General features: G+C 43.7%; 1 protein-coding gene across 2 annotated transcripts in view; it reads right to left on the bottom strand.

The window, feature by feature from the left end:
• The window catches only part of SFMBT1 (Scm like with four mbt domains 1), a 72336-nt gene extending 51434 nt beyond the window's left edge, over nt 1-20902 (bottom strand). The window contains exon 1 of one of the 2 annotated variants that reach the window (XM_035106166.3): nt 20449-20902. The gene's annotated coding sequence lies outside the window, so the exon portion shown is untranslated. Of the gene's footprint in view, nt 1-19996; nt 20122-20448 lie in introns of those variants that run through there. The other variant, XM_035106167.3, reaches the window with a different exon arrangement.
• Between the last annotated feature and the right edge of the window lie 3996 nt (nt 20903-24898).

The raw sequence follows: 24898 nt of genomic DNA on the forward strand, positions 1-24898 counted from the left end.
CTGGCTCCCGGGCCTTAGTTTGCCTACCCATGGGTTAGTCTCTGGTCTCATGCTGTGTTTTGGAGATGCAGCACAAAGTCAGAGACAAGACCCACATATGGGTAGGCACTTTTTTTTTGGTTAGCTACCAAAGGTAGGCAAGATATTTGTTACTTAAAAATGACAATCTAATCAATCATTAGATAGCCATTAAAAAGGTAGCCATCTCAAGTGACAACAGACCAGTATTTTCACCTTTCTTAAGTGTTATGACTATTGGCACATGTGTATAAAGATGTTAGTGGTGTCACAATCGTCCAAATTTTTACAGGAAGCCAATACCACAGTATGCCCTTTCATGTTCTTCCTCCCAAGTTCTTTGTGCACTCTTTCATGAGTGCAAACAGATTTCTGGTAGTAGCGCTGACAGTGCTATGTTAAAATAATCACTGCTTCTCAATACGTGTGTGTTTGTGTCTTCACAACTTGAGAAGACTTACAATTCAACACCCAAAATTACATGATAAAAAAGGAAACCCAAACTGCAAGAAAATATAAGACTGACAGCTACAATTTTAAAACCCCAATATTTCAACTCAGCAAATTAGACACAACATCTTCCTTCATGCTCACCCATGTGACAGGGAGAGAGGCTCATATCCATACCCAAGTACAGAGAGAAAACAGTGCATCAAAAAATGCAATTTTTACAGATGAAGAGAGATCAAATGGAAATAGCAGTGTTAGAAGCTCCTCTACCAACAATGGCACAATGACAGGCGAGGCTTCCTCATCCACCACAATTTAACATCACATACAAAGCCAGTGATTAAAAAGTAACACAGCTTACATTTGAACTTGGATCATTTGCAGCTACACTTACTGCTGACATCTGTTCTCACAAGCAATGTGCTTTTCTTTTCTTTTTTTACTGTGGAAGTCCAAACGACCAGCAGCTATTTAAAATACCCATATATTTCTAAGCACGTTAAAATAGGAATCCCTGGTATATTAATGAATTAGCAATTTCAGGTGAGACTGCAGGGCTCTATGCTACCTTTAGCCATCAAAATCGTTACCTAGGCTTGTTCATATTCCTACCCTGCAGGGGTTGAACTAGGTGACCCATTGCGTCCCTTCCAACTCGATTCTGATAGAGGTGACTCATTTAAAAGAACTACAGGAAACACAAAGCTACTTTTGCAGTAATCGCAGTATAGTGGTTCCTCTGGTTAAGAACTTAATTCGTTCTGGAGGTCCGTTATTAACCTAAAACTGTTTTTAACCTGAGGTACCACTTTAGCTAATGGGGCTTCCCGCTGCTGCCACGCTGCCGGAGCACAATTTCTGTTCTCATCCTGAAGCAAAGTTCTTAACCCGCGGTACTACCGGTACTTCTAGGTTAGCGGAGTCTGTAACCTGAAGCGTCTGTAACCCGAGGTACCACTGTACATGTTTTTCCCACAATTATGCTAAGTCTGTTTTCTTTGGAGTGTGAACACACACAGATTTACCCAATGTGGGGCTCGAACTCACGACCCTGAGATTAAGAATCTCATGCTCTACTGACTGAGCTATCCACAAGACATGACTATTTAGTATTCGTAACTCACCATCACAGCACATACAGTATACCGAAGGCAGCCACTGTTAACATGCCAAGATGACCAGGTATGAAGGTGTGATAAAATTCTCCTTACAGGTAAACCAACTTACCTGGTACTAAACAAAATAAAAAAAATTCCTTCCAGTAGCACCTTAGAGACCAACTAAGTTTGTCATAGGTATGAGCTTTCATGTGCATGCACACTTCTTCAGCATGCACACGAAAGCTCATACCTATGACAAACTTAGTTGGTCTCTAAGGTGCTGCTGGAAGGAATTTTTTAATTTTGTTTCGACTACATCAGACCAACATGGCTACCTACCTGTTACCTGGTACTATTTACATACTCATGGTGCTAAATGATCACTTTCTTAATTGACTGACTGTACTCCTGAAACTGTAAAATCATGAACACAAGACAAGCTCTTTTTTAAAAAAAAGAAGAAGCAAAAATGGAAGAGTGAAGATTTGTAATTGAAAAAGTACGCTTGCATACGCTTTCAATGAAATTAGGGAGGATAGAAAAAAGTTATTGCCACCTTCACCCAAGACTTCCCTTGAGGATTTAGAGACTCTATGAAGAAAAAACGGAGACACCCCTTCACGAAGATAAAAGCCGTTAAGCATACTGTGCCCCTTTTGAAGAGGGGACCCTCGTGGCTGCCCTCCGCTTCTCCTGCCCTTCCCCACCATCAGCCTCTCTTTGTCTTTCTCTCTTACATGAGCTGGTGCCAAAAGAATCATCTCCAAATAATTATTCTTTGGAGCTCTAATTTTAGCAGCATGTTCATCATTTCTCAGTAAACACAATTAAAGGAAATTGAAACAGAAAGAGGACATTTTTAGATGGCTGGGGAAAATGTGCTTCTAGGCCTACAGTGGTACCTCTGGTTATGAACTTAATTCGTTCCGGAGGTCTGTTCTTAAGCTGAAACCGTTCTTATCCTGAGGCACACTTTCGCTAATGGGGCCTCCGGCGCACGACTTCCGCTCGCATCCTGGGGCAAAGTTCGCAACCAGGAGCAACTACTTCCAGGTTAGCAGAGCTCGTAACCAGAAGCGTGCGTAACCAAAGGTACCACTGTACATGCTTCCCATTCCGAAAGAAGGGCACAAACTAGGATCCCGAGTTCTATCTTGGCCATTTCCAGTCCTACAAAGTTACTCAGAATAAAACTAGTGGGACTCTCACGTTCATCCTCACATAAGGCTGCCAGTTTCAATATGGGTTTGGGCAGTCAGTTCTTGTGCATTCAGGATATCATGTTACTCTTCCTGATGTTGTAGTATTATTAATTCCCATCACCCTCAACCACTGGCCCTGCTGACTGTGGCCGATGAGAGCTGGAGCCCCAGAACATATGGAGAGTGCCATGTCAACTACCCCTGGCTTATCAGCTGTAAAATAACAAGAGCTGTGGCAGCCACCAGTGCAATGGTGGTAGGGAGAAGCATACCTAAATAAGTTTGACCTCTGCAGTATCTGCCACATTCTGCAAACTTTGTGGTTTCCCCAGGCACACTGATTTCTCTTCTTTCTCAGCCCCATTCTGGCTACACAGACACTGTAATTCAGCACCTGAGTTTGCTACTAATGTATATATGATGATCATGTTGCTCATGCTGCTCCTCTTATTTTCCCCAATTACCTACCGGTAAATACCTTTTTAAAAAAAATGAGAAAAGAAAACAAGTTTGCAGACAGCTTTGCAGCTGGTACAAATAAAGGAAAATTTAAAGTGACCATAGCCTAGTGAGTCCCTAGTAACATCTAGAATGGGATGAAGAAGAAAGCAGAGGACTTAAAGGAATTGGGTACTGTGATACTCTAATTTAACTTATATGAATTCACATACAATTTAATTCACGGGATTCATTGCCATTGTAAAAAACCCTGAAAGCATTCATAGGTAAAAGTAGCAAGGTTTAATAATTTTGTACTAACAGTGCCAAAATACTTTTAAAGGGGGTGCCCATAAAACCTTTGCCTGCAATTTCAAACATGCAGCTTCTGTTTAACTCGAAACCTCCGGTGCAAGCACATGTACAATCCACATGTGCCCTGAAGTCTCAATTTGACTGTTATAAACCCAGAAACAATCCTTGATCTTAGTGACCTGGTGTTTCTAGGATGTGCACCCTAGAAGCTGCACACTCAACTCTAGATGGGAATATAGTTACTTAACTGAAGGGGGTACGAATAATGGAGATAAAGAGTTATGCAAAACACCAGGGAGAAGGCAGCCTATGGTTAGGCAAGGGAATGTTACCCAAGAGTGAGTGGTGGTACCTGTGCTAATGGCCTGCATGGAGAGGACACAGAAATCAATGAGGGAGAATTGGTGAAGCTGGAGAAGTTAAAGATGACTTTGTGGAATGAATAAAGATACCACTCCAGTCCTGGAAAGGCTGGACACCAAGCAGTGCTTGGGAAAAAGAGACTGGTGCCAACATTCTATAAACTGGTCTTTAATGTGGGGTATATGCTTCTCAGCTTTACCTTCTGGATTTGTGAGATCTTCAGAAGCACTCTCTGTATACTGAAGAAACTGTCTTCTACAGAAGTGATAAATGTGGGGAATGAAGAACAGCAACAAAAATCACCCTATCCTTCCATGAGCTTGGCTTCATGGGAAGGGCATGGGTGGGGTGGAGGCAGCCTTGGATTCATCCCACATTAGCATTTTGGCCTGGGAAGTGTGTGCAGAATACTACAAATGCAAGTACTTCTATAGCATGGTCCTGCAGGCAATGCTGGACAGCAAATGATAATTCATGGATGCATACTTTGGTGTTTCTGGGAGAAACCACAACACTGACATTTCTTGGACATTCTCCACCCTTGCAGATAAGCTTGAGATAGGCACCATCTTCTCTAGGTTGGTGGCATTACACAATAAAGTTCCTGTGTGTTCTCTTATCCGTGTAGACCAGGCATTTCCTTTTAATCCTGGCTGTTGCCTCCCTAAAAGTCTCCGAGAACTGGCATTGATGGGAACTTCCAACTGCCATCATAGTAGAGCAGGGCTATTCTGGAGGAGTGGAGATCCATTTACAACTTGCTAGTCATAGAGGAAGACCTTGTTTCTGATGTCATCTTTGGTTTGCTATACCCTCCACAGCATCTGCTAGATGACATCCAACTGGAGAAGTATCCAGACCTACCTAGATGAGGGGAGGGATGCAGGGTCCATAGACTAGAAAGTAGTGTAATCCTCCTCCTCCTCAGTCATTCAGTTGCCAGCAAGTGTGAACAGCAGGACCATCTTTAGGCCAGGGTCATTTGGAACATGAGATCCCAGTTCATTTGGGACCATCACCTCCACTTTCCCAGAAGTTCTAGCTGCTACTGACATGTCTTTGCTCATACCACTGGGAAGCACCACAAGATTCACTCCCCATTCTGACTACTGAAACCTGCCTTTCTTCCCACAGCACTCCTCCCTTTTGTAATTCAATCACATGGATTGCTGCTTGCTTTCTCCTAAAATTCTTCTCATTTTGTAAATCAATAAAATTTGATCATTAAATCAAAGGATGGGGTTTCGCAGGCAGCGAGTACAGTTTAGCTGGGAAGAGGAAGGGTGATGCAACTATCTGGTTGGGCTTTCTGAAAATGCTTACTGATTATTAGAATTCTGTACAGGTGGAGTTGTTTTCTTGGTAATTTCCTGGGGTATGTTTTTCATTGGAAGCTGAAAGGGAACGTTCTCAAAATTAAGTGGTTACAGTGATACCTCTAGTTGCGGACTTAATTCCGAAAATTCTGCAACTAGAGCGCCTCTTCTGCGCATGTGTGCAGCGTGATCGAGCGCTTCTGCCCGCGTGCAGGTCACTTCTGTGCATGCGGCGAACCTGAAAGTAAACACTTCCGGGTTTGCCGTGTTCATAAGCTAAAAGTCCGTAACAAGAGCGGAACGCAACACAAGATATGACTGTACTACTATTCAAACAAGGTTTCATAATAAGCATATTTCATTTAATCTGTAGCCTGTTAATGATTTATACAGCTCACAAAATATTATACACCTTCACTGTTGCATAGAAGCCAAGACATTTGTGCTGCATCTTTACCCCAATTGTTTGGGGTCTGGGTGAAAATGATTCCTTGCTCCCAGGTTGCCAATTAGCCTGAAAAACAAGTGATTGACTTTCCTGCAATCTTATCTATAAATATAGCATATGTTGGTGTTGACACTTTAAATCACCTCAATAAATAAATAAATGCTTATTATTATTATTATTATTATTATTATTATTATTATTACATGGCAACCACCAGATGACTTTTCTCTCCTCATGGAGAGCTGATCATTTACCATCATTTTGAGCATGGTCAAAAGTACAAAAAGATTTTGGAGAACAGCAAGATGAACTGTGTGGAAAAAGCAGTAATTTGCAATCATCTATTTAGTTCTACCTGTCTTTTTAATTTGGCTGATTAATTATGTCTGGTGATTAAATCACTTTTCATGATGATTAAGCTAATAAACCAGGGTGTGTGTGACTACATTTTTTGAGTGTGCCAGCTTTCTGAACCTAAAAGGTGCTCTCTAATAACTAATCAGCGACATTTAGCTTTGATATCCAATGCTGCATGGCAAACCCATCAAAGCCCTTAATTTAAGCAGAGTTTAAGCACTGTATTTTCTTTCCATGCAATCACTGAGTATGTGTAACAAGATGTAATACACCCCAGCATGCATTCATATGTACCCAATTTAAGGTACAACAGCAGCCTAAAGCTATATTTATGCTAGCAACTGCTGGACTTCCTGTGGCATTTACTAGAGGACACACCCCTACTTCGGGGCTGTTCACATGAGTCCTGCAGTAAAAATTACTCACTGGAGCATTTTAAACACCGTAGCTTAAAAATACTTCCCATTTCATTGCTAGTGCAAAAGCACCCATAAATGCATCTGCCGGTCTAACCATAAATTATATGGTAACAGGATATTCTGTGGATTTGTAGAATAAATCCAGGTCCCTTTTTTACCTAGGGCTTGCCGATCAGAAGGTCAGCAGTTCGAATCCCCGTGACGGGGTGAGCTCTCGTTGTTCGGTCCCAGCTCCTGCCAACCTAGCAGTTCGAAAGCACGCCAAGTTCAAGTAGATAAATAGGTACCGCTCCAGCGGGAAGGTAAACAGTGTTTCCGTGCACTGCTCTGGTTTGCCAGAAGCGGCTTAGTCATGCTGGCCACATGACCTGGAAAAACTGTCTGTGGACAAACGCCGGCTCCCTCGGCCTATAGTGCAAGATGAGCGCCACAAGCCCAGAGTTGTTTGCGACTGGACCTAACGGTCAGGGGTACCTTTACCTTTACAATACCTAAAATTTGGACAGAATCAAAGGTTTCCTCTGTAAAAGTGATTAATTGTACGGTAGATATTAGTGAAGGAATCGCCTCCATTAGAATAGTTCTTTAAAATACATTTTTTAGAGCACTCAGAGATTACAATACAGACAAATCAACCACATAAAAGCAACCAGAAAAAATGCTTTAAAACCTGCCACCTCTATTCTGGATAGAGCTCATCTACCCCATAAGGATCAGTCATACAGCCTAGAGGTGATCCTAAATACAGCTGCAACAAGCTCAATGCATAAACTTTTTCACTTGTCCAGGGTACATACTGCATATTTACAGCATACATCCACGAGCCCTGTGAGAAGTTACACACACATTTTAGGATGGGGACAAGCAGGTTCCCTATTCCATCCTACACGCATACTTTTCTATACAATTAGACCATCAACATAAGGCTCATCTCATTCAAAGTACATTAAACCTGCTGCCAAAAATAACCATGAGACACAAATTAGTACTCTCCATCACTGTTATACTGAATAGAATGTATGTGTCTATTTAGTCCAAAGCTACTATACCCCAACGCTATTGTAAAGATGAAAAAATGTAGTTTGCATTCCACAAATATGTCCTTGTCCTCCTCTATTTGAATCTTTCAGGCAGCTATGGAGCTAAAATGATAAAATGTTTACAAAGACTGAAAACAAGAGCAAAATAGGCGGCAAAACAAAAGCAAAGAAGGAAGCAAAACAAATCCTAATTGCCACAAAATTTACTCCAATGCAAGCCAATTGATAGAAGCATCCGGGTATCAAATATATATAGTTTATATAAGGGTTTAAAAGCAATCGGTGCAATACCTAATCTGAATTGCTTAGATAAGTGTATTCAAATGTAATTCAGACAACACCACATCTCTGCTTGAGCGGCAATAAAAAGCACCTGTGAGCAACAACACAACTTTGCCAACCCCACTGCCATCCTGCAGCAGGCACTGTTGCCCATTTTCACTGTTTAATTTTTAACAGATTATTCAACAGTGGGTGTCAGTAACTGGTTATCTGTGCTGAATTCTGAGGAGTCCCAGTTTAACACCTTAGTCACTACCACAAACAGCCACCCAGTGCATTATCAAGTCGAGGAACATGAGACATGGACTACCACCGAAGTGCCCTTCGGGCAGCAGAATAACGATACTGACAGCCTTTTTTTATCAGCAGCTATGCTACTCAGCTATGCCGACAAAGGTCGGTATAGTTAAAGCTATGGTTTTCCCAGTAGTGATGTATGGAAGTGAGAGCTGAGCCATAAAGAAGGCTGATCGCCGAAGAATTGATGCTTTTGAATTATGGTGCTGGAGGAGACTCTTGAGAGTCCCATGGACTGCAAGAAGATCAGACCTATCCATTCTGAAGGAAATCAGCCCCGAGTGCTCACTGGAAGGACAGATCCTGAAGCTGAGGCTCCAATACTTTGGCCACCTCATGAGAAGAGAAGACTCCCTGGAAAAGACCCTGATGTTGGGAAAGATGGGGGGCACTAGGAGAAGGGGACCACAGAGGATGAGATGGTTGGACAGTGTTCTCGAAGCTACCAACATGAGTCTGACCAAACTGCGGGAGGCAGTGGAAGACAGGAGTGCCCAGCGTGCTCTGGTCCATGGGGTCACGAAGGGTCAGACATGACTAAACGACATGCTACTCAGGGAATTACATAAACACAATGGGATTAGACTCCATGGTTGACACATCCAAGCCCCACAGTCACAAATGAGTGGCATCAAGTCCTGCGTTGCTCACACTCTAAAACCTATGAGTATTAACTTAAAATGTGGTACACTTTGGCCCAGTCCAGGTATCAATGAAGTCAAAGCAAAGTTGGCCGTGTGATGAAAAACTTCCTCCTCTCCTTGTGGATACCTACTGCGGTTACCATTTGATACAATTATTTGAAGTGAACTTCCGGTTCTGGTTTGCCCAATTCAGATGGCAGACAGAGCAGGCTGTGGTTAGTGTGAACCAGGATGTGGAGGAAGGAATCTGCACACAAATGGGGAGGAGGAAGAAAAACAGGCAACACATCAGCTTATGGCAAATTCCCTTTTCTGAAAGGTCTAGGCACAGAGTGTACTCTGCTTGTGCTGATATAGATGCATACACTAGGATCCAGATAAGAATGTGTACATATTAGGAAATTGCTGGTTTTTTCTAGCCCCTACACACACATAGAGGGGGGGGCAGCATAAAGGGAGGAGCTGAAAATTCATTATGTGTACACACTGCTTTAGATCCCAGACAATTTTTCTTCCAAGATAACCCAAATCCTAAGCCATTTATATAAGTGTCTTTTTAAAAAATGCTTTAAAATCTTATTTGAATTTAACGTATCTCAGAATAAAACTATGAATTTACATTAAGTTTTAGCCTACTTTCTATATAAGACAACAGGATAATATAGCCAACTATTGAAGTCAAACATTAAAGGTATGACCCAATGTATTTATTGTTGTTGAGAAGTATGGATACTTATGACAAACCAAAAAGATTGTACATTAACTTTCCATCTCAGAGAAACATTGCACTGCCCTGTAATTCCTAGCCCCTACACCTGCAAGTTCTGAAAAACAAGAGGTGTATTTACAGCACCATCTTTTTACATGTATACAGTGAAATGAGACCCCTTGAGTTCCATGGTGTTTACTGTCAGGCAAGTGAAATTGCAGTCCTAGGCTAACATAACTGTCTTCCATTAGCCAAGTGGAATTTTCTTCTCTCAGCCATGTCATAGCACAACCTGCTCTGAAAACTCCCCTCAGAGTTTTAAGAGATAAGTTTTTGATGTGGTATGAGAACTACTAATAAAAACAGCAACACCCTAACCCAGTACCCTTCAGTTCCCAGAACTAGTTTCATAATTCTCTGAATCCTAGTTTTGCAGCTTTAGAGAGCTTCTTTGGTCTCATGACATCTGCACAAAAAAGACCCTCAAAGACGTCTAATCTGTTTTGTGATTGCCCTTCATATCTATGCAGATAAAAACTCTGCAATGCAACAGGCATGTGGGCTACATGGTCCAAGGTTTTACCGTGTTTCTCATATTATAAGACACGTCTTATATTTATTTTTTCCTCAAAAAAACACACTATGGCTTATTTTCAAGGGATGTCTTATTTTTTTCCTCCTCCTCCTGCCACGGCCGGCATTGCTGCTGCGCCTATCACTATGTCTTATTTTCGGGGTATGGCTTATATTCCTTGAATGCTTAAAAATCCTGCTATAGCTTATTTTATGGGTATGTCTTAAAATATGAGAAACAGGGTAGATTGTCTCCAAGGTAGCAAAACTGCAGAAAGCCCTGTTTAGTTGCAAACAAGGGCATGTTCCATCTGTGCATGGACCAGATACCCTCACACAAAAGGCTCGCAGTAGGGATTAACAAAGCCTACTTCTCCTTCTGGGTGCTGACAGGCATGCAGAACACCTCACTGTTACACCAGGAAGCCTGTGGGCTTACCATGTCCCAACCAAGCTCCCTCTCCCCACTTTAGTACAAATTACTCATTATGAGATCAGTACAACATATAGTAACAGCATTTAGTGACACCCCACTCCCCATGTCCAATTGGACAGTGAATGCAAAGCAAGAAGTTATTTATTCACTATCACTTGCTCCATTATTTGCTAGGCAATTATATTTAACCTTCTTGGTAATGTATTATTATATACCAAACTCTAAAGGGAATGCTTCTACGGTGATTTTTTTTCCTACTGAGATTTATGTGATGTTGCCATGCAGTAACAGCTGAAGCTCAGCAAAGTAAACCCTAGTAAACACTTAGATGGCCACTCATTTATATATACTTAAGGGTTATATTAAGCTTTTATGTCTTTATACTACACTATGACGCAGTGTTTTCGTGCAAATTTATTGAAATACAATATGTAATAAATATTTCAGTTTAAAAGTACTATTAACTGCAGAACCACTTCTTCAGTTAAACACCGAGTGATCTGTAGACAGTTTGTGTAGTTCATTTCTATTCTTCTAAATGCCTACCAAGGCTGTACTCCTCAAACAAGCTAAATTGGAGTACTGTACTTTGAATACAAGACTCTTAATCTTCGTTATTTTGCTGCTGTGGTAGAAATCCAAATGCGGCAGCTGGTTTGTGTATCAGGTTGTGCTAGTGACCTCCTCAGGAGTTGTTTGCACAATGTGATATTCCACACATAAACATTCAGTTTTGTTGCTGCTTTTTGCAGTAACCATAATTTCCCATCAGGCAACAAGAACATATCCTCTTTGATGTCCATATTTAAAATACTGTTAGTTGCACAACACTTGAACGAGCTTGTAGAGATGATCAGTGCACTGAAAGTACTCAGTCGTCTTATAAGTTTGAACACAAAGTAGACCTGATAGGATGTGTTGTTGTTTTTTTAAAAAAACGAAAACATGTCCCAACAGCTTAACATGAAATGGAGATACTGTACTAAAGAAAGTGTGTGCATCACCACTTATGAAAGGCATTGTAAGGGTTAGTGGTCCCAGGGTATGGTCTGAGGGAGCCACAGGAGACCACAGCCTTGCAGAAGGTAAGTGAGTCTGGTCAGTGCGTGGATGACTGACCAGTGGAAAACCACATGTTCACTGCCTTGGGTTCTATGATGGAAGAAATCCAAGGTATAAATATAAGGAAATAAATAGTACTGGGCATGTTCTTTCTTGATAAAAACAATAGCTACAGGGGGCAGGGGAGCAATATGCATCAGCACAGGAAACGCAGCTAATATTTTAGGAACAAACACAGGAAGTTTCCTCATACCAAATCAGACCATTGGTCAATCCAGATTTGCATTGTCCACATGGGCAATGAACCACTAAACTATGGCCCTTCCCATGCCCTTTTCTCCACTGAAGATCAGTTTCCCCACAAAGCTGCTATAACCAGTGTTCAAAACTAGCCAGGTGCCAGGTGCATTTTGCTACTATCGCAGGTCCAATTGTGACTATGTAGGGATTTCTGGGGGCCAGATTGGCGACCAGAGTTTAAAAATTACTGCCTTAGACTATAGTTAATACCATTTCCATTTCCTCTGTGTGTGTTTCTCCTTCTTGCATACGGGGGCAAGGGAATTGTTTTAAGAGCAAGCTACGGTCAGGCAATGTAGTTGAAATCAGAGAATCATAGTGTTGGAAGGGAGCCCGAGGGCCATCTAGTCCAACCCTCTGGCAAACAGACATTCTGTTGTGGCGACCATAATCTAGATTTAAGGTGTCACTTGGCACCTAGTTTATATACCTGAGTTTCTAACACTGGCTATAGGTCCCAATACAAATCACACCACTACCTGCAATTGCTGACTTCTGTCAGAAAAGAACATTCCCAGTATGAAGCACGCAAAAGGGAACTGAGAGGAACTTGAGCCCAAAGCATCTGGGGGGAACTAGGCTGACGTTAACATGTACCGTGTTTCTCATATTATAAGACATGTCTTATATTTATTTTTTCCTCAAAAAAACACACTATGGCTTATTTTCAAGGGATGTCCTGCCGCGGCCGGCATTGCTGCTGCGCCTATCACTATGTCTTATTTTCGGGGTATGGCTTATATTCCTTGAATGCTTAAAAATCCTGCTATGGCTTATTTTATGGGTATGTCTTAAAATATGAGAAACAGGGTAGTTTGGGCCCTGAGTGCTCAATTCACTGGACATACCCAGATCAGACAACCCCATTATCTGCCTCGGGGATACATGCAGGGAGAAGAAGCAAAAGTTTATCAAAAAACTAAGTTCAACTATTCAGGAACAGCTGTATTTATTTGCTATAAATTTCTGGATCCTGCAAGATCCATTCTGGAAGGATCTGAGAAGCATCACTTCAAATTTACCAAAATACTCGTTAAGGCTTGCCCAGCACTGCATATAGTGTTTCATTAGATCATCAAGAATTCATCTCCTCTATCTTTCATCACCAAAACACAAAGAAAATATCAAAGCATTTTTAATAGCCACATCATTTTGAGATACTATCAGTTTCAGCTATTTGCTATAATGGGAATTCCTTATAACCGATTTCACTAATGAAAAATGGTTTATTCAGCTCCATAAAGGAAAAGGAGAGTCCTAAAGAATAAACAGCAAATAAATGAAAACAGATTAAGTGAACAAGGACAAACTATTAATCTTCTAAGCCAGCAAGATCTTATCAAGGGTGGCCCAGAATGCAAAGGAATAGCAATGATCCATTTCACCACAATAAACTGCCAATATTAATTCAGGACTCTGGTGCCAACCATTAACAATCAAGGAATCAGTCCACCAGATACTGCAGCCGTTCAGCCTCCATTCAGTTCAACGGGGGGGTTGTAAGCTCCATTGAAACTAACAGAAGTTAAGCGGCAGTGTGTAGTAGATTTAATCCGATACCCAGTAGTAGGCCTACAAATCCACTGAAATGAGAGATTTCCACAAGAATAAGTGGGTGCAGAACTAGAGTTTAACAGTCTAATCAGAATGAAGTGCCAATCGCCCAGCAGGGATTACTTGCATTGACTATTGCCAATTATATTGAACAGTTTAGTTAACAGAGGAAAAGGAACACTAGTACCGTATTAAAATCATATTCTCTAACATTCCATGTGTGTGCATGGTTTATATGTCACTTCTGACTTTGAAAAATAACAAGTTATGTACTTATAAAGTACAAACCCACTCTTAATTTGAACCAAGTTTAATTCCGACTAAGCCCTGCATCCCATTCCTAGACCTATCTAATTAAGGTCCTACAGCACTACTTTTCTCCTAGAAGTACAGGGTTGCAGCTAATATTTTTCATTCTTACAACAAAAATATATGAGCTTTCTTATGCTTAACAAATTGAGGCTGAAAGATGGGTGACTTGTTCAAACTCACCTAGCATGCCCATGGCTCCGCCGGTAGAGAATAAGACGCTTAATCTCAGGGCCGTTGTGTGTTTGAGCCCCATTTTGGGCAAAAGATTCCTGCATTGCAGGGGGTTGGACAAGATGACTTTTGGGACCCCTTCCAAGTCTACAATTCTATGATTTTATTATTCTTCCCATTCACTACACAAGCACATCTTGCAGAGATCTAAATGCCAGGTCCAAGTTTAAAAGGCCATCTAATGAACAATGCTGGTTCTTATCAGATACTTGCTTTCATTTATTGGGCAACCTGAGCCATCATTTCTCATCTGCACAATACCTGAACACCTCCTATGCTTTTAGCGCTGGCACAAAATATTCTCTTTAATTGTTCACATAATTTAATTTCATGGAAGACAACACTAAACTTCCCCCTACAATTTATCATCCATAAAGAAAGATCAGCTTGCTCCTATACTGCGAGTCAGAAGTGTGGAATGCACATATTACAGAAGCTACTGTGTGATCTTCTAGCCATTGATCTTTGTCAAAACTTTAGGTACAGAATACAGTACTGAAGTAGAAACATATTTCTGAAAGAAATGGCAGAGCCACTAAAAACCGCCAGTTCTCTCTCAAGTTAGCAAAAGACACCCTTAAGCCCATGATAACTGCTTTAATTATGAAGCTGCACACGATTCAACAAGTCAGGATACATAAGATTATGTACGGCTATCTTCACTGAATGCCTTTTGACCTGTTCTTGTACAGGTGAGGTTCCCATTGTGAAGGGGGGGAAAACTCCCTGGAGGCAAAGTGAAAAAACGAAGTGAGCCTGGGCAAAGAAACAGTTACATTCAGACAAGGGACTTTGCGCTAGTGTAATTGCCTGAAAGACCCCAGGGAGTCGGTGAATGCTGTAGTAAACATTATTCAAGGACCCTGCAGACTTTTATGCTATCACAATACATCCCCTTTCTCCTCTGACAGGGGAAAAAACCACATGAAGCAGCTTCAACTTTCTCCCATGGAAGTAGAGGTAAATGCATTGTCAATACCCAAGGACTGGAATAACAGCATTTTTATATTGACTAGAAGACGGAATAATCATGAAGATTTCTATCTTTTATGTCCATTCTGTAGCAAGGTCATAGCATAGGGAGCTTCCTAGCATTCAAGTACATACAATGAAAGTACAGTTTCCTGAATTTTATTTTTCTTTGTCCTTCATGAGCTAGAGTTCTACTCTAAGGCAATGCAGATTATTCATTACAGTGGATTATCATAGTAGATATTTGTAATAATCATCACTGTGCACCTCTCAAGCCACTTGAAAGAAATAGATCTGTTTAGCTCAATTCATTTGAAAAGTCTTAGTTGAGGATTACAATAAAGAGTTTCATTTTTATTCCCAGATTTGCTATGAAGCTGCTGAATAATAGCCAGCAACAGCACTACTTTTCTGAGGCAGACAAGTATTATGATAGTCTAAAGAGCTGCAATTTCAAACTGAACAAGCTATGAAAATGCAAGGAATTAACAATAGCAACAGTTTAGCACATGTTTATTTTTAAACCAATGGAGAACTCAATTTCAGAATAAAACTAAACTCTTTCCATGTCATCATTCCTGAAGCCAAAACATGACGTAGTACAAATAAGCAAATGTGCGGTCTCCAGGAGAGATTATGGCTGCTTTCTTTCTCTCCCTGGTTGTTTCACAGCTGCACTGAGCCACAGTTTTTGCCTAGTGTGTCATCCAAACCCAGAATTGAAATTTGGCCCTCCCAGACAAACCACAAGCTGCAAACCTTGACTATGGTTTGCCTGGAGCGCAGCAGACAACACACTAAGTTTAACCATTGCTTAGTGCAGTGCAGCACTACAAAGTGGCTGCAATCTCCTCTATGAGGACATGTGTGTTTGCTCATTTGCACTAAGCCATGCGAACTGGGCCTATATCTGCCATAAAGCTTTCACATTCAAAACTTGGTAGGGGTTTTAACCTTTTGATAAAAAATAACTTGTTTTTCCCTTAATATTGAATAAAACTGGTACATTCCTATGGAAAATAGATTAATTTTCATTTACTTGTAAAAATATGTTCTACATCCTCTCTTCAGCATATCCTCCACATGCAGTAGAACTATTCAAACAACTGTTTGCTAAGGATTGTTATTAATAATAAAAGGAGATAATTCCACACTGCAATTTGAAAGGAAGTGTGATGGATCAGTTACTAAGTTAGGTGCCCTTGTTTACCCAGCTCATCTCGTTTTTAAGCAAGGTTTGCCCTGTAGAGAAATCCAGTGTCAGCTTCCGAGCCTTTCCTATTCCTGAAGTTGTTCTGTTGCATATGCATAGTGTCACCCAACACACAAATACACAGAATCAATGAGAATAAATTCAATTCTTTTCCACCTTTTAGTACACTAATTAAACCATCAGTAAAGCCTGAAATTGAAATGAGCTGCCCTCTCAGTTTCACTTCAGCTGAAGCAGGAGCTGCTTTATATCCACTGAACAGCATCCTTCTGCTGTTCTCTAAGGCCTGGTTCACACATAATGTGAAAGAGCATTGCTGAAATCACAGGCTCTTCACTCCTCCTCATCCCTGCCAGGACACAAGCCATGGTTTGGCTTGCTGTAAAACCCAGACTCATGGTTTGTTCCCCCCCCCCCAACAAACTACTGCTCATTCACCATAAACCATAGTTTATTTTAACTGTGGATTCATGTGATGTCTGTGAACCAGGTTACAGAAGTACTGAGAAATAAGATTATATGCCTATCGTTCAATCTGAATTACAAGAAGTCTCAAGGTAAAGCATGAATGCTACCCTGAAAGTGCATTAATTCCATAAATAGGAGAACTCTGAACTCTTATTTTTATTCTAAACTCTCGTCACAGAAATCACACATACTTGGCATAGATGCAATAGTTAAATCTGCTCCCTATGTGAAGGCATATTTACACCCCAGTAAGAGACAACTCAGGTGGCGCTGTGGGTTAAACCACAGAGCCTAGGGCTTGCTGATCAGAAGGTCGGCAGTTCAAATCCCCGCGACGGGGTGAGCTCCCGTTGTTTGGTCCCAGCTCCTGCCAACCTAGCACTTCAAAAGCATGTCAAAAGTGCAAGTAGATAAATAGGTACTGCTACAGGGGGAAGGTAAACGGCGTTACCGTGTGCTGCTCTGGTTCGCCAGAAGCGGCTTTGTCATGCTGGCCACATGACCTGGAAGTTGTATGCCGGCTCCCTCGGCCAATAACACGAGATGAGTGCTGCAACCCCAGAGTCGGTCACGACTGGACCTAATGGTCAGGGGTCCCTTTACCTTTAAGAGACAACCCAAATGTGTGCAGATTACAGATAGTGCAGCCCTTCCTGTAGGTGAAGGAGCTGACAGCTTTCTAGCATTCAAGTTAAGATTTCAACAATGTTGTCATCTCACTTCTTAACTGCCTTATATGCCTCTGCTGTCCATGGGTCCTAACCATAGCTGCCAAGTTATCCCTTTTTTTAAGGGATTTTCCCTTATGCTGAATAGGCTTCCTCGCGAGAAAAGGGAAAACTTGGCAGCTATGGTCCTAACTGAGATATGAACATACAGGAATAACACTATACTGCAGGGATAATATATAATCCAGCCCTTCCTGTGCTATAAACCTTTTCACTAAATGGGAGAGGGAAGAGCACGGCATACCCACAACCAAAATAAAACACATTCCTGTACTTGCTGTGGAAAGGCAAAGTTTAAAGTCATTCTCAACATTAAAATGTTTTGTTTTGGCTTTGGGGAAAAAACACAAGTGGAATCATGCAATTCCTACACTTCCAGTCTGAAATGACACAATCCAGGAAGAGCTGTAGCACACATGTGAAATGACTTTTATGTATGATCCCATGAGGTATATAGATGCATTTAGGAATGAGGCCTACAAAGAGAGCTAAATCATGGTATGTCATAAGACAACAGTTTTGCAGGAATCCTAGTCTGGTTACTGCCTCTACTGTAGTCAATCCTGAAAATATAAACTACTCATGGATGACTCATTGCTGCCCAAAGAGTTCAAGAACCAATCTTAACTTTACTTGTTAAGCCCCAGACTAAACACAGTATCCAGAGACAAGTTCCCTTTAAAGACATTTGGACAATTTCCATGTACTGTAATGTGGTTTGAAGTTTTACGGTCTCTTCATGCGTATCACAAATTAATGTTAACACAAAGCTACAGGTGTCTACTGCACTGTGTGTGAATATAGCAGGGAACCGAGTGCCCTGCTTTTTGAGCCAGTGTACACCTGTGTTTAGTGAAACAAAAGTTTATTTACTGGTTACGTTTCTATACCACCTATTCCTCCAAGGAGCTCCATGTGCTGTACATGACTTCCCCTTCTCATTTTATCCTCACAATAGGTTAGGTAGGTTAGACTGAGAGACAGTGGCTGGCCCAAAGTCACCCAGTGAGCTTCACTGCTGAATGGGGATTAGAGCCTGGTTTGCCACGTCCAGTCAGACACTAACTACTACACCACACTACACATCTGGTGTGCTCTCAGTAACATGCGACATTACTCTAAGATGCCAAGCCTAAACCAACTACAATCTTGGGTGATGTCCATATTCTGTAACTGCATGTTCCTCAAATATTAAATGTGCATTTTTGTTACAGGAAAATGGGATTTTTAAAAGCCTCCATCTATGAGAGGTACTGTGTTGAACTAAGATATACTGTATTAAAAAAAAAAGCTTAACCTTGTTCTCACCAGCATGTGCAGTACAAATAGATTAGCCTGATGCATGAGAGTAAAAGCTATTATTATAATTCAGCGAGAACGTATCAGTTCTTACATGAATGTTAGAGTTGTGCACCTTACCTCTGCCTCCCTCCCAGCAGTAGTAAGCCCAGAGAAAGAGGCAGAAGAAAGAGAGCCAACCTAGCACCACAGTCTTATCAGTAAAGAGTTTTATATCAGAGCTTTACTTCCAAGTGGATAAAGGTAGAGGCAAAGCTACGAATCCTAAATATTACAGACTCTTACACTTTTTATGATGGCAGGAAATTTCTTTCCAAAGCAGATATAATCATTCCACGAAACCCACGTGAGACCATTAAATAGACACCACTCTGGCCTAGAAATAGAGTAATAGAGTTGCTTTTTAAGAGCGGATGAACTGTAAAAGGGAGAAACTGTAAAAGTCTAAATTCTGGACTCCTCTTTCTTTTTCATTAAGTAAGAAGATTCTACAGTTTCATGCACAGAAATGCATCTAAATGGAGTCAATTCCCAAACTGTCTTTCCTGCACAATCCCCTCTTTGACTGCAAGAGCATTTCCCCAACTTGACTCAAATTTGTTAAGGCCTTCTTCTCCTTTCCACTGCAGCCAACTGTAGTGTGTATCTCTAATTTAGGATTTATGGGTTCAAGCACATCCTCAGCTACAGGGCAGAAGAGGGAGGACAGAAGAGCAGAGAATGGAAACTAAGAAAGCGAAGGGTACAGGAGCAGAGTTGTTTTTCAACTGAAAGTAGAGTCCCACAGGAGGAGGCATCAATAGCACTGGCAAAGGGGCTCCGCGGAGTGCAATTTGGTGGCACTGTAATCTCGCGCAATCAAAACAACGACGGACACCAGCTGCCGATCCGACCCACCTTCCTACCCCCATCCACAAAAAGTCGCGATTTATGGGGCCAGGTTGATGCGAGGAACACGCAACTGCCATCAACATCGCAGATGGGTAGCAAACCGCATAGCGGTCTTCAGAGAAAGTGTGCGCTCCCGACGGACTTCCCCTGCGCTTGGGTTGAAAGATGACTTCCCCGCTAAGAGGAGGGGGGAGGATGGGGGAGAACCATAGCCCAATTGTTTAAGAAGGCCTCATCTTTTCCAAATGAAGCCATTTTAGAGAAGATTAATAATCATAATAATGCTTTTATCATCACCATCACCATGCCAAACGCCACTTCGGGAAAGACAAAATACATGGCCTCAAAAGTTCAGAAGTTCCCTTGAAATGACTTTTCTTCTAACCTATCCAAGTTAGAAAAAGAAAGTGCATCAACAACGTTCAGTCGCCCAGTCAGAGATTCTAGAAACCAAGGCGAGGGAAGGAGAGGCTTGGCTTTCCTTGGGCACATAATAACGGGCTCGGGCAAACACCCACCCTCCCACCCCACCCCCCCAAAAAAGAGAGAGAAGGAGCACCTTCAAGTGGTCTGCGCCTATGAACTTTTTACAAGTACAGCAGGAAAACAAATGCGAAGGGAAACGGCAGGCGAGCAGGCGCCCCCTTTCGGGCCCGGAGGTGCGCGGGCGCAGAGCGCCTTTCTCCCGCGTCGCGGGAACTTGCGCGGAGCGCGAGAAGCGCGCGCGGAGTTGGCGCTCGTACTGCTGCTGCTGCTGCTGCGGCTGAGGCGGCGGCGTCTCCCGGCTGCACATCCGAGCGCTCGCCGCTCGCTCGCTCCCCCTCCCCTAGCGCTGCGCTCCTCCTGCTCGCCTGGCTGCTGCTGATACCGCCCTCCCTCGCCGTCTCCCGCATCAAACTTCAGGAGCCGGAAAAAAGCCTTTCCGGCGGCCGCGCACGCAGCAAAACGCGCCCAGCAGCTGCGGCGGGCGCCCCCCGACCCGCGAGGCCCCGCATCCCGCGCCCGCCTTACCTGCGGGGAGTTTTTCCAGCCCCGCGCCGCTGCCGGGGCTCGGGCAAGGCTCGCCGGCGCTCCGCTCACCGCCTCATATCCAATATGGCTCGATCGGCCCAGGCGCATGCGCCCGCCGTCTCCCTCCCCGCTCCCCTCCCCTCGCTTCGGAGGCTTTTTGGGCGCTCGCAACGCACTCCCGCGCCCCTCGCGCTCGGGCGCGCCGAGCCTTGGCGCCGGCCGGCGGCTGGGGACGGACGGGCGTCCGCGGAAGGGCTCAGTCTGACCCTCCCCCCTTCGGCCCCTGTCCAAGCCGAGCCGCTACCGCCGCCGCCGCCTCAGAACCAAACTTGCTCCTCCAGCACTTCGGGGCGCCGGGAGAGGCGGCGCGAGCCCCCGCCTCCGCCCGTCGCAGCGCCGCCCCGTCCCCGAGGATTTCCCGCGGGGCGCGCACCTGCCTCAAGTTGTTGGGCGCGCAATTCGGGAGGCTGCGCGGCGGCTCGAGCCCGAGTGGGGGGCGGGGGCGGGGGAGAGCGAGCGAAAAAGAGCCCCAACCTCCCGTGTGCTGGAATGAAGCGGGAGAGGCAGCTGGAGGGGCTTTGCGCGAGACAGGCAGGCGCTGTCAGCTTAGCTCTCCATCCAGCGCGCTGGCCTGGCGAGCTAGCAAGTACTTGAGCCTGCTCCCTTGCACTCAAGCTGCAGCGCCCGGCTGGTTTCAAGTGCCATAAATACACCGGCGGAGTCATGCCTTCTCCTTTGAGAACCAAGTTAATTATTTTTTTTTGCGAAAACTCGCGACTTCCTTTCTTCCACCCGCCCCCCTCCCCGTTTTTTGTGTGTGTTTGGCCCAGAAAGGCCGGCGCCGTGGGTTTCCTGACACGATCGTAACCCCTGCCTTGCTTTTTTGTTCGGTTCTCTCGATCCCGGCTCCGCTGCCGTTTGCTGGGGATCCCGCGCCCCTTTGGCCTCCCCCCCTCCACGCCGCCCCCCCTCCGCCGCTCCCCTCCCCCTGCCGAAGATGTAGGACGGAAGCGCGGCCCAAGTGCGTGCACGCTGGAGGAGAGGATGGCGGCAAAGGAGGCGGCTGGGTGGCTGCAGCTGTTGAGACATTTAAAGGCGGGATAAATTAAAACACCCTCAACCGAAATTAAAATCTGAAGACGGGGAGGGAGGTGGAGTTGTGGGGGGGGGGAATAGATGGGGAAAGAAAGGAGCAGGATTGTGCAACACCGAGAACCTCATGACCACGCGTCGGTGCAATCAGAGAAGAGTAATAAAAGCGAGCGAGTTTCACGCAGCTTAAAGGCGACAGGAGGCGAAAGAGCGATACCAATTGAGCCGGGAGCCAACTGGATCCTTGCAAGAACCTCGCTATGCAGGAGGGGGTGGGGACAGAGATATAGTTTCCAGGATCCTCCGTGTTCGCGCCTTCCTCAGCCAGCAAACCATCGCCGCCGCCTCCCCCCCCCCCCGGGATTTTCGCATAGGCTCAAACGTTTTTTTAACTGTAGATCTCCGGCTTGTATCCCTCCTTTAACCCGTTCCATCCACACGCACACGTCCCTGTGTTGGCGTGCCGGGATTTAATGGCTCATGCTGTACACGCCGACTGCTTGGCGCGTCGCAGACACCAGTTGACAGCATACGGGGATAAGCGAGCAGCGTGCGGAAAAGTCATCTGGAACTCGAGGAGCGATCGGCGTCGCCGGGCTCGGGTGGAAGCGAAAGGGATGCGCCGAGAAATATATAGAAACGCCAAACACTGCGAGATTTCCAGACAGGAAGAAGGCATGTCGAACACGGAGGCGAATAATAAACCCAGCGCAGGGAAATCCTCGCGCTGCAGCTCAGATCTGACCAGCTGCCTGCACCTTTCCTTTGAATCATTTCCCCCTCTTCCATCGAAAATACTGGGCGATGCAACTGCGGGCAAACGGGAGGGGGGAGGGTTCTGCAAATAATTAAAAGGATTAAGAGATATCGCGACTTGGGTCGTGAAGATGTGGCATCTACCGTGTTTTGAAGAAATGATCGTGTCGGATTTGTTGGTAATTTTCAATCGTGCAAAACCTATGTAAAATCCCTTCGGTAGTGAGTGTGAGAGACGTGTACTGTATATGGTGGCTTCTTCCGCTTGGGGCTTCTCGTATTTTTGCACTGACCGAACTTAAAACGAACTCGACCTGAAGAACGAAGACTGTGCAGCCTTACAAGGACTGACAGCGAATGAGCTAGATGATTTTCCGAGTCTGCCTCCTCCTAAGCCAAAAGTGCGCTACAGTCTGCATGGAATTCTCTGCCTAAAGAAAAAAAGAAGAGGCGAGCAACTTTAGAAAGGGAAATGCCTTGTTGGACCGCTAGAGGGTGGTCCATTCATACGCGTTGTAAGGAAAACGAATGAACGGAGCATCCCGGAGTATAGTACTGTATAGGCTGCAATCCCATGCTCGCTTCCTTGAGAGAAAGCCCCTTTGAACTCAGCGGATCTTTCTAGGAAACATCGTATAGGCTGAGGCTGCAAGAATATCTTAAACTTACTTTCCATTCTCTCCTGAGTTGTTTTCTTTTGAGGCATTCTGAACAATACAACCCCCACCAATAAATAAATAAATCACAAATCCACAAAAGGAGGCTTTCCTAACTGGGAAAGTATCATTGTATTCTTGTAGATGTAACACTCCCATGGTCACTGGTTCCATTTTCTTTTATTTAAAATTATTAAGGAACAATTGTGTTTTACATAATCACTGTAGTCAAGCTTTTAATGCAAATCTGTGAATTGGTAGTCAGCTAGAGAACAGCACTTCAAATCACCATAAGCAGTACACTGTGAACAAGCTTCACTACTTCAAAGTGAAATGTTCTTACATAACTCTCACTCTCATATTATTCTTGACTTCTAATTTCTCCCAACCTCCTCCCTTTCCAATTAAGGCTACAATCCTACAACATACCTCAAAGTAAAGCCCATTGAACTCAGGACAAACTTCTGAATAGGCATGCACAGAGTGTATTGTAGTGTAGGCCTTTGAACAAAAGCCCCATTGAGTAGCTCTTAAATTGTGTCAATAATAATAATAATAATAATAATTTATTCAGATGTCTCTGATGGGGCAGTGTGTGCTGGTCCAGCTTCCCTGCATTCCAAATCTTCATTTGAGGTCTGAGGTCTGAAAAGCGATTGTAAGCTTATTCAACTGAATGTGATTACAGTCCTCCCACAATCAGGGAATCCTGCCCAAGTGTATTCAATCAAAACACACTTAAAAGCTACCTTCAGATTTTCCCAGTCATCGTGGGAAGGTCAAGAGTGTGGAGGAGTGGGGCTAGCACATGTCCCTCCTCCATGGATACAATTTAAATTTGCCTGAATTATCAAAATAAGGCATGCCCTTTCTGTGCAAACTCCCCCACCCCCCGCTTTTTAAAAAAAATACTGCAGATGCTCACTTGGCATTTTCATTCCCTTTTCTCTTCATTAATGCTAACAAGTTGTGATCTCTTCAATAAAACTGAACACAAAGACTTCTCTGGAAATACACCAAATGTTCTTTTTTCAAGGCTGTGAAGAACATATTTAGCAGAAGCTGATTAGCTGAGCTAATTATTTTAAGTGACTAGAAAGTATCTCATTTCTCTTAACTCTGCAGGCCTTAAGTACATTAGATAACAGAACACCCACAAAAGCTTTGGTCTTTTGCTTGTATTAATGAGGCCTTTCCTTTATAAGATAACATGCTCTTTATTGCTCATGGTCCGTATTTCTGGCTGGGGAGGGACAGGAAATCTTAAAGCATTCTTCAACCAGCTTACTGCAGTTTGTACTTTCAAATTGGTCTTAAGATAACAGTGTTCATTAAAGCCAGTCTTATGATAAGAAAGCTGTTGAGACCCAAAGACCCGGTATTCATATAACCTCACCACTACTCCCCTGCCAGAGGCCATCTTCAGGCTCTTTCGCTAGGCCCCATTGGGTGAGGCCAAGGAGAGAATAGCTATGTTCCAGATGTACCCAGCCCCCTTCCTCCACAGGAAGCTGCAGGACTCCTGGACTTAAGTCTGTCGTGGCCAAGAGCCCAAGAGAGGGGGGCCTACAGAAGGACTGTGCTCCTGACAGTAGTGCTAGACAGTAACCTGAGAAATAATGAGAAGCAACGTGAATGAAATAAATCCATCCTTCCAGAATGCCAGATATGCATTGCTTGGCCCTCTTGGCCAGGTGTGGACCCATAGAAAATGGTGCTGTGAGAGCTGCTGGTGCAACACCAATGGGGCAACTTAAGAAACCCCACACCACATGGGAGAAGGTAACGCTATGACACAACACTGTCAACCTTTGAAAAACTGGATAGCTGGTAATGGGTCAGAGCCACAGCATGGGATCAGCCCACATGGTCTTGTACCTCTTGAGTTACCTGGCAGTGAAGAAAGGATCCGTGGTGGTGTAACATGGGCCGAAAGCTGCAGTCCT

The sequence above is a fragment of the Zootoca vivipara genome, chromosome 2 (assembly GCF_965207765.1).
Source record: "Zootoca vivipara chromosome 2, rZooViv2.hap1.1, whole genome shotgun sequence".
NCBI classification, from domain to species: Eukaryota; Metazoa; Chordata; class Lepidosauria; order Squamata; family Lacertidae; genus Zootoca; species Zootoca vivipara.